Genomic DNA, 10,259 nt, shown 5'->3' with positions numbered 1-10,259 from the left:
TCGCTAGTTTTTTTCCCTATTGATTAAAGGGCTCGGGCATGCCCAGAAGGGGCAGCCAAGGGCCTCCGGGGATGCGTGACATGAGTATCACGGGAGGCCCTGCGCTCCCATTCATTCTGATAGCCTAGGAGATTGAGAATTAAGAGGGCAGTGCTGCACCTCTTTTTTTTAAAGGGTGTTGCACTTAAAAAAAACATAAACAAAATTTTTACTTTAAATAAAAGGCTTGTCAATGTATTTATGTAAAATAAAAATTCTGAGTTTAGGTACGCTTTAACAATTTACTACTAAAAGACATTCTATATTTTCTGAAAACAAGACAACTATAGATTAAAACTTTGGTAGCTGAAAAGGTATGTTTCAAAATAGTTGTATACCTGTTTATAAAATTCATATTTTCAATTTAAAAGTACACTTAGAATATTTTAAGAGCACAAAACACAATAAAAATACTCACGTTTTATGTAAAAAAGTATAGACTGCAAAACAAATATCAAACGTGGCAACACTTAAAACTGTTTTTGCCTGCAAAACATCAAAAGTGTTCATAAGTGATTTTTAAAAAAAACAAATAACATGCTTATCATTTTAGAGTTACCAATAGACATAGTACTAGAATGTTACTTTAACTTCAGTGGCCATGGATTGCAGAATTGTCACTTACCCCACTGTCTACTCTGTACTCAGCCTGTACTTGATTTGCTAGGATCTGACAGCTCTGAACCTGGAAATGCTCAGTAAATACTTTTGGGTTGGCATATTACAAGGTCTCCCTATTCTCTATGGACAAATCATTCTCTAACAGGATAAAAGTAAGTCAAGGACCCACTTTGGACGGATGGGGTGTTTGGCAGCTTTGCTCACATATAGAACTGTTTGGGCAAATTGATTAGGTTTAAGCAGACGGCTAGGTCTAGGTGGCAGCCAACAAATAGAATGTGCTGCTATCTGGCTGAAATCGGACAGTGTTACTGTATTTTGTTCATCAAAGCGAGGGCTGGAATGCGGAGAACTGACTGGAGAACTTGCAGTGACCATTGGTGTGTACAACATACAGGGCCAGGACATTGAGGGACAATAGTCTGCAAGTCTGCATAGTTATGTTCACAAAAGAACTGCCCAGGCATTATGGCAACATTATGGGCATATTTATAAAGAGGGTAAAAGAGCTTTTTGTCAGCTTTTTTTTTTTACCATTTTTCTTTGTTTTCCTATTTATAAAAGTTATCCTCAGCTACAAAGATCAACTTAGATCTCTACTTTCAGCATGAATGTATCTGATCACCTTTTTTTGTATTTATATTGTTATAAAGTGAAAATCAATCTGGTTGCAGCTATATGTGGCAAATGCCTTAGGCCACAACAATGGAGATCCTAGAGTTTAATGCTGAATCACTGAATGCCTATGTTGATGTAGCAGTGCTAAGCTAACACCAGGGGCCACTAGCACTATGTATAAGTCTATGTATTAGTTTTATAGATAACCAGTATTTATATAGCACCCACATATTACTCAGAGCTTCACAAAGTTCATGGTCATGCCACTAACTGTTCCTCAGGGTGGCTCACGATCTAATGTCCTTATCAAAAGTCATACATCATTAAGACACAGTCAAAGGCCAATTTCTGAAGGGAAGTCATCTATTAGGATTAGTCTATAATAATAATAAATGTATCTTATGGCCAAAAAATTCCATGTAGCCATACACATCCTTTAGAGGTATTGCAGTATATATGTATATATATATATATATATATATATATATATACAATAGGATATTAGTGGAATGTATACAATAGGATATTAGACAATTGAGTAGAAGTCTGGAAAATATCCACATAAAACTTTTTCTTTTTTCTGTAAAATAACCTCAAAAGAAAATTTGTAATATACTAACTGCATGCTTAGTGTTGAGTCTTAGGTCTTTGTATACTACAATGTATGAGTACCTTTTCTTTACAAATGAAAATTGTATTCAAATTGGCAAACATTAGTACCTTTAATCATTTTAGCATTTTACCATCTTTATATACTTGATAAAATTTTATATAATTCCCACCTGAACATTGAATTACAAAGAATGGGCCTGATTTATTAAAGCTCTCCAAGGCTGGAGAGGATACACTTTCATCAGTGAAGCTGGGTGATCCTGCAAACCTGGAAAAGATCTGGTCCAGGATTCAAAACATTTGCAAAGCAAACATAGCTAATGACTTTTAAGAAATCCATTCAGGGTTTTCTGAATCACCCAGCTTTACTGATGAAGCATATCCTTTTCAGCCTTGGAGAGCTTTAATAGATCAGACCCAAATTGTTATTAAATGTTTGATATGTCTACACTGGAGGTATTTTACTGACTGTCAAAGATCTCATTTATTATGTCAATTCACAAAGACTTCTACCTAGTTTTTTTTAAAACTGATTTGTTAACTTACGACAACTTGGGATATTTAGGGATTCATATTGTCTCTATAAGGGCTTGTGAAGCTTTAAAATATTTTTTTGCAGTGCATGGTAAATGCACCCATCTGTGATATTCTTACTTAAATATACTTGTATATATGAATGATTACATATTATTACCTTTGTTGGTTACTAGCCAACCAGCCCACTGCTCATTTTAGAGCTATTGTGTTCAATGGAAAGGGGAGCAAGCAGCACCCTGCTGTGCTCCTCTTCATGGCAGTGAATAGCGGTCATACACAATTTGACGTTCATTGCGTTGCACATGTACACGTCTAAATTTTACCGAAGATAAATCAACGTCTCAACGACCATCTATACAGATACTCCACAGTTACTAACTTATTATTAAAATTATTATTATTATTAACAGGATTTATATGGCGTCAACATATTACGCAGTGCTGTACATTAAATAGGGGTAGCAAATGACAGAATAATACAGACAGTGACACAGGAGGAGAAGAGGGCCCTGCCCCAAGGATCTAACAATCTAGGAAGTGGGGGAAGTCTCATACAAAAGGAGGGGAGATATGGAATGATGGGAAGTAGTGAGGATTTTAGGAGAGAGAAGAGGCAAGTATGAAAAAGTGTATTTTGAGTGCCAAGCCAAATAGGACAAGTCAGATCATTCCAGAGAGATGGGGCAGCTCTAGAAAAGTCTTGGAGCCGTGCGTGTGATGAGGAAGTCGGTCATCGGAGGAGCGGAGAGAGTGGCTGGGGGAGTAATTTTCTACCAGGTCAGAAAGGTAGGTTGGACAGGAGCTGTGTAGGGATTTGAAGGCAAAGCACAAGAGCTTGAATTTGATTCTCAGGTGAAATGGAAGCCAATGAAGGGAATTACAAAGAGATGCAGCTGAAGAAGAGCGGTGGGAAGGATGGATGAGTCTGGGTGCAACATTCATAATAGATTGTAGAGGAGAGAGTCGAGTTAGTGGAATACCAGAGAGGAGGGTGTTACAGTAGTCCAGATGAGAGATGGTAAGAGCGTGTACAAGGAGTTTGGTGGTCTCTGGGGACAGGTAGTGGCGGATTTTGGAGATGTTGCACAGGTGAAAGTGACAGGACCTGGAAATGGTCTGAATATGGGGGGTAAATGAGAGCATGAAACCTGATCCAGGACTGGGGGGAACCAAGTCAGGGGTGGACAGATAGATTTGAATGTCATCAGCATACAGATGGTACTGTAAGCCAAAGGAGGATATGAGACTACCGAGAGAGGAGGTGTACAGAGAAAAGAGAACCGGTCCAAGGACTGACCTTTGGGAAGCACCAACAGGGAGGAGAGTGGGAGAGGAGGAATTACCATTGAAAAAAACTTGAAAGAAGCGGTGAGAAAGGTAGGAAGTAAACCTAGAGAGTACAGTGTCACTAATACCAATAGAGCGCAAGATTTAGAATAGAAGGAGGTAATCAACAGTATCAAACGCAGGAGAAAGATCTAGGAGAAGGAGGAGGGAAAAGTTGCCTTGAGACTGAGCTCTGTGGAGGTCATTGGCCACTTTAGTAAGGGCTGTTTCAGTGGAATGGACAACTCCAAAGCCAAACTGGAGAGGGTCAAGGAGAGAATTGCTGCTCAGGTAAACAGTGAGTCTTTTGAAGACAAGGCGCTCAAGAATTTTGGAAACATATGGGAGAGGGAGATGGAACGATAGCTAGAAGGTAGGGAGGGGTCCAGTGAGGGTTTTTTCAGGATAGGGAGAATAATGGCATGTTTGAACGTGGAGTGGTAAAAACCAGTAAAGATGGAAAAATTGAATAGTTGGGTTAGGGCGGGAGCCAGGGTGGAGGAGTGGGCACGGAGTAGATCAGAGGGAATTGGAGTGAGTGATGATTTACAGGTGGAAGGGGTCGGTATGGTTGGAGTGGCCCGGTGAGACATCTGAGCTGATTTGTTAAAGCTCTCCAAGGCTGAAGAGAATACACTTTTATCTGTGAAGCTGGGTGATCCAGCAAACCTGGAATGGATTTATTCAAAGTGTTTTGCTATGTGCTAGCAAGCGATTTGACTCCTGGAACAGATCCATTCCAGGTTTGCTGGATCACCCAGCTTCACTGATGAAAGTGTATTCTCTCCAGCCTTGGAGAGCTTTAATAAATCAGTCCCACTATGTCTGATGTTGTCAATTTTAATACTAAAGTAGGTGGCTATGTCATAGGCAGAGAAAGTAGTTGTGGGGGGAGCAGGTGTTGGGTTTAGGTTGTGGTCAAGGTTACGGATATCTCTCTGCTATTGGCCAGGTCTAGGATTAAACTTACTTGCACTCTGTCCTCCATCCTATTTACTGCTCCTATTTATATGCTCTGTCATTGATCCCAGTCTTGCAGGCTGTCAGTGATCCTGTCAGTGACACACTGTACCATTGCAGCTCTGCAGAACGGCTCTTTACTGTGCTGCTCACCTAATGACCAATTCGCCTAACAACCAGGTTGTAGGAACAGAACCTGGACGTTAAGCGAGGAGTATCTGTAATCTTACAAGTAGCTATTCGTTATTTTATTGACACTTCGGCTTGAGGTAAAATATTGAACACAATTAGGGTTGCCACCTTTCCTGGAATTTTAAGAATATTTCATAAAATATTTCAAATCAGTTTGTTGGATTTTTACAGGTAATTACAGGTAAACTAAAAATTGAGAATAGCAGAATGAAAAAAATAATAGTGTGGAAGTTCTAATCTGTGATTGCTGGAAACAGTTTTTGCTGTATTTAAGTTTTTAACAAATTCAGGTAAAAGCCAACTAAAAATTAAAAATCCGCCCTTACACCCCCAGTCAATTCGGCAAAACATGTACTCATTGGGCACTGCCCCTAACATTTTATGATTGCCCATTTATTAGACTTCTGCTTTATTTGAGCATGATCACTTTTATGTTTCTGTTAGAAGATGCTACCAGCCTTGGCTACTCCATCAGGAAGCCAAAACATATATTGTATGTTGCCTAGAATTATGATAACTTTGAACCATGCAAAAAACAACACAACTATGTAAACAACACATAGCTTTTGCTTACAAGGGCTAAAAGTACGGTCCTTGTCCTGGAAGGGTGAGATTGTGTGCTGCAATGGAGTGTAGGTTTGATTGTGGACATTGGACAGCTCTAGGTGGGTTGTGTATGGTTCTGTTTTTTTTGTAACTAAGTTTCATAACAGTTTAAACAAATCTGTCTTGAAAACAAATGGAGGCCGTCATTACTAGCTATATCTTGGAAATCTTTTGCCTGGCAGTGTCAGGCTTTATTCATTTTGGTAGTATACATGGAAAAAATTCAATTTTTTTTATCTCCATATGTGCCCTGGTCAGTTACTTGCATCATTCCAAAGCTTCAGCATGACTAACAGGCAATTAGCAATAATAGAAGAAGTATGACAGCAATGACAACCTTGATGTCAGGTACACCACATGAATTAGATGTTTTTTATACATTTGTAAACAAACAGCAGAATGATGTCTATAATAGCACTGTTTCGTGTCTCATAGATCATGTTTGAGGAGGTACCAAGCTCCGAGTATCACCCTCATATACACTGATACCGCATTGCTCGTTTAACACATAATCAGCCACATGAAACTTAGTTGAGTGGCTATCAGGGCCATCCGTATTACAGTTATGCTTTAGAACTTACTCGGTAAGAGCCTGTCCATATGTTTCCTTCAAATATCAATTGAAACTTGGTGTGTGGAACATGATAAAAAACATTAGAGGGACATATATAGGGGGGATTCGAAGTGGAATTGATGTTGCATAGGTCTGTGTTATTGTGGGAGCACTTTGATGGTATCTTGAGGTACAGAAGTCAGGTGGAGGGAGGGTATAAAAGTGATCGTCATTCTTGGGGGAAGCCCTGTCTCAAGTAGCCTACTTCATTGGTCACCATATTGATAAAACATTTTTTGAGACTTGTCTTAATTTTTTGATAAGACAAAAGATATAATTGAAGAGATGAGTTCTTGCTGCTATCAGCAAAGAAAACATATGGGGATTTTTTTTTTTTTCATGCAGGCTCTTGAGAGACTGAATTTTGTCAGATGTGTCTTGGGCGCTGATCTTTTTGACTAGGTCACCTTGCTGTATTACCACTCCCTGTAGAACAGCTATCACGGTCTCCCATTGTATAGGGAGGGACGTGAGGTCAAAGACATGGTCCCGGAAAAAGTTATAGTGTCCACAACTGCATGGGTGCATATTGAATCCTTAAATAGGGAGTCAATACACTTCCATGTCCATTCCCTATGTCTAGTTTGTGGTATATATATGGTCACCAATACTGCTTAGTGATCTGACCAAGGGCAACTGTCATTGCCACTCAAAGCCACTGGATGCCAGTCCCGAACCTTATGACTTTCAAATATAAAGTCTATTCACAAATATGTGCAATGGGAATAGGACTAAAACATGTATTTTTTGGCCAAAGGATGTGCCGGGTATCTACAAGGTGTAGGTCATACAACTTGGCCCTAAATGTGTTTAATTTAGAATACGGTACTGGAGTAGGTCTCTATGCAGTGGTCAAGGGCAAAGTTAAGTCCCTCCTAACTATGAGAATGCCCTCAGCCAACCCCTTCAGAATCTAAGTACTGAATGGTTGCTTTAGTGGGGTGCTGATTGGGAGCATAGAGAGAGGCCACAGTGTAGATCTTCCCCCTAATAAAAATCTTCGCAAACATATGTCTGCCCTGATAGTCAATATGGGTATCTATGAGCTGTAGTGGTAAGGATTTGTAAAAGGCAAATCTCTTGAATTTTGCTTTGGGGTGGGAACTGCGAACCCAGGAAGTGTAGTAGCAATTGCGGAGAGAAATTATACTTTGAGTTTAGAAATGTGTATTTTGGGGAAGATTTGGACTTTAGCTTTATGTTGACCATAGAGGGATTGGGATTGTTTGGTCGGGCTATTAAGCCCTTTGGCAATGCGGATTTTTAGAGGTTGTGTTTGAGGCTTTTGCTGTGCCATAGGAGTAGGTATGTACACAAATTCAAGTGTACGACCAAATTAAACGAGGACTAGACTAAACAGGAGAAGATAAGGGGTATAAGGAAAGGGAGGGGGGATTTGGTCAGCTTAGGGACCACAGAAAATAAAAGGGGGTGGTGATAGAACATACACTGGGGGAAATTCTGAGCACCTGCGAGGGGCTAGTTTCCCAGTCGCCTGAGGGGAATCTAAAGCTTCCACCTGTTAAGGCAGTGAACCTGTGTGGGGGAAAGTGTTTGAATCTTATCTTGTAGAGATTATAATACATTTTATAGGGCCTTGACTCTGGGTGGGCTTTCTGGGATCTGGGTGGGCTTTCCTATCCCACTGCAGTACAGACCTGGATTTTGGACTGGCCTGGCAAGTATGTCTGGGGCCGACAGAAAGTTAGTGTGCCAGTCTCCGTCTGAGACTAAGCCTGGAAGCCACAGCATGAGCCAGCTCCCTGGTTCTGGAGGACAAATTACAGGCACCAAAAGCCCTGACTATTTGTAAGTACCAGGCTTCCACCTGTTGTAGCCGCCTGTTGTGGTGGGCTGTGTTAATTTATCTGTGGAACTTATTTGCTGAAGCAAGCTGTTTTTGCTGGCTGGACTAAGCCATTTTTGTGTTTTTTTTTTATTCTGAGTTGAAGCTACTTTATGTGTGCCTGAATCTAAATAAATTGACTTTTTCTGAAGCACTACAATGTCTTGCTCTGAGTTGATCCCCCCTAACTTCACAGTGTTTATGTATACCTTTTTATAGAGAAAATTTCATAGAACATTACAATCTACATTACAAATAAGGAAAACCATAGAAAAAATGAGGAAGGAATAGAGTAGGATTTTTTGTACATATTTGCCCTTTGATTGTTTTTCAACATATTCTGTAGGTATATACATGTATAGACAGATCTATATTCACAGTACTCAAAATAAGAATTAAAAAAAAACAAAAAACAAAACAATCATATATCAAAAACATTTTTTTTTTACATTTATGCCTGCCCCATGTCCCAAAAATTCTTGCATTGTGTTTGTTTAATGGATATGGGTGTAGTCTCAGCTTTCTACAGCACAATGGAGTGGCTACAGGAAGAAATTCTGAACGGAGCATGAGTTGAGCTATTAACCATATGCAGTTGCTAGCAAAGAATATAGGGTATTTATGAAGACTAATTGATCACAATGATTGTGCGGGATGCAATATTTAGTGGAAAGGAATTATTGTTTACCTTGAGAGATAAGACATGCTATCTAAGATTTTTTTTAGATTCATGAAGCAGTGATTTTGTTTAAACAGACCACCCAGCCATGGGTTGGGCGTTGGTGAACTCTAAGTATACACGTAAATTTTTTTATCTGCATTCAGTTCTATGGAGAGGGGAAAGAGGAGAACGAACGAGCAGCACCCCGCAACACTTTTTGCCCTTCACTTGTATTAAGATCGCTTGTCATTTGTGGATCCGCCAGGACAGATTCTTACAGATCTTTCATGATCCTTTCCAACGACAAACGACTGCACAATGTATAAAGGAGTGCTGTACATACAGCGCTGTTTTGCTATATGGAGAGGGGAGAACGACGGAGCAGCACCCCGCTGAGCTCTCTTCCCTTCACTTTCATTACAATCATTCGTCGTCCGTGGATCCACCAGGACCGTTGTTCGGACAATGGATGATGAGCGCTGTACACATGCCAGATTCTCGTTCGATATCAGCCCTGAGCCGATTATCCAATGTGAACCATTGCATGTGTATATATGTAGCCTAAGGTTCCAAGGTTCCTGGTTGAGAAACACTGGCTTAAGACATTAGATGACAATTAAGTTGAAGAGAACATTGTAATCGGCCCTAGTAGCAAGGTGCTCAGGCACCTGTAAGTGAAGCTGAAATATCTAACTGATGGCCAGTATCGCAAAATGCTCACAATAAATAAGATAAATAAAATATACTAAAATATCCACTACTTTGTGTTGACATGATAAGAGGTAACCTTCCCCTAATATGACTGGGTGTAAAATCTGCCCTGACATATAATGTAGTAATTAGGTATATATCTTTTTAATTAACAGTCATGAAACAGCCTTTTTAAATTCACATTAACCTATTGAAATCAAGACTCTGTGAGCTTTCTCTGTCTTCCTGTCTACTTCTTTTTATTGGGTTTGTTCAGATAAGAGCCAAGAGGTATGCAAACACAGAACATGACTCCAGGGTAGGGAAATCTATCTTATCTTCTAGGTTCTAGGACAACATTCTATTATATTGATTTTTTAAATCTGTTGAGTCCTATTTGAAAGCAATGTAGAAATTATGAAGACGTACATACTGTGCAATCTTTTTTACTTGAGGGTCCAGGGTTTGAGATCCACCAAGGACAATATCTGCATGAAGTTGGAGTATTTTCTTACAGCTTTTTGTGTGGTTTTATAACCACAACATATACAAGCAACATTGTTTTATCCCAAGAGCCCAATAAGGTGGCACACGGATGTAACAGTTGTCAACAAGACAAATATAAAGTTTCAAGCCATGGCATAGCCTTAAACTTAAGCTGCATATACACGTGCAAAAATTATCGTTGGAATATTGCGGATCTGATTGGGCGACAATCGTTAGCTATCTGTTGTGTGTATAGTTGTGCAGTGATCGTGGATGGTTCTGCAGTACACTTTCTCCTGTTCATGTCACTTCCAGCATCGTTTAAACGATCGAATCTAGCGTGTGTACATTATTGGTGGATTATATTTGAACTATCGTACATACAGCATGTACAGAACTGTGCACAATACGATTTTTCAAAATAATCATGCATAATCGTTAGTCGTTTGTTT

This window comes from Pyxicephalus adspersus, chromosome 11 (genome assembly GCF_032062135.1).
Source record: "Pyxicephalus adspersus chromosome 11, UCB_Pads_2.0, whole genome shotgun sequence".
Lineage (NCBI taxonomy): Eukaryota > Metazoa > Chordata > Amphibia > Anura > Pyxicephalidae > Pyxicephalus > Pyxicephalus adspersus.
The sequence above is the reverse complement of the archived record's forward strand: the minus strand, read 5'-3'. Positions refer to the sequence as shown.